Here is a 438-nt window from a genome sequence, read left to right as displayed (position 1 = left end):
CAAAGCCAACTAAACCACTGAATTAGTCTTTAGGGTGGCTTGGGCTCGACAAAACCACCCAAACCACCATTTAGTCTTGAAGATGGCTCGGGCTCGACAAAACCACTAAACCTATCATTTAGGCTTTAGGGTGGCTTGGGCTCGACAAAGCCACTAAACGTATCATTTAGGCTTTAGGGTGGCTTGGGCTCGACAAAGCCACTAAACCTATCATTTAGGCTTTAGGGTGGCTTGGGCTCGACAAAACCACCAGTTCTTGTAGAACAGAAAAAGCATCAAATCAAACAAGTAAATTGTTGATCACACAAACATGTTCAGGACCATAATAGTTCTCAGCCATAATAGTTGCCACTGGCTAAATACTGATTACTGACACATAGCAGTTCTCAAGCTAACACAAACAAGTTCTCAAGCTAAATACTGATTACACATAGCAGT

Source organism: Triticum dicoccoides, chromosome 4A, assembly GCF_002162155.2.
Source record: "Triticum dicoccoides isolate Atlit2015 ecotype Zavitan chromosome 4A, WEW_v2.0, whole genome shotgun sequence".
Lineage (NCBI taxonomy): Eukaryota > Viridiplantae > Streptophyta > Magnoliopsida > Poales > Poaceae > Triticum > Triticum dicoccoides.
The sequence above is the reverse complement of the archived record's forward strand: the minus strand, read 5'-3'. Positions refer to the sequence as shown.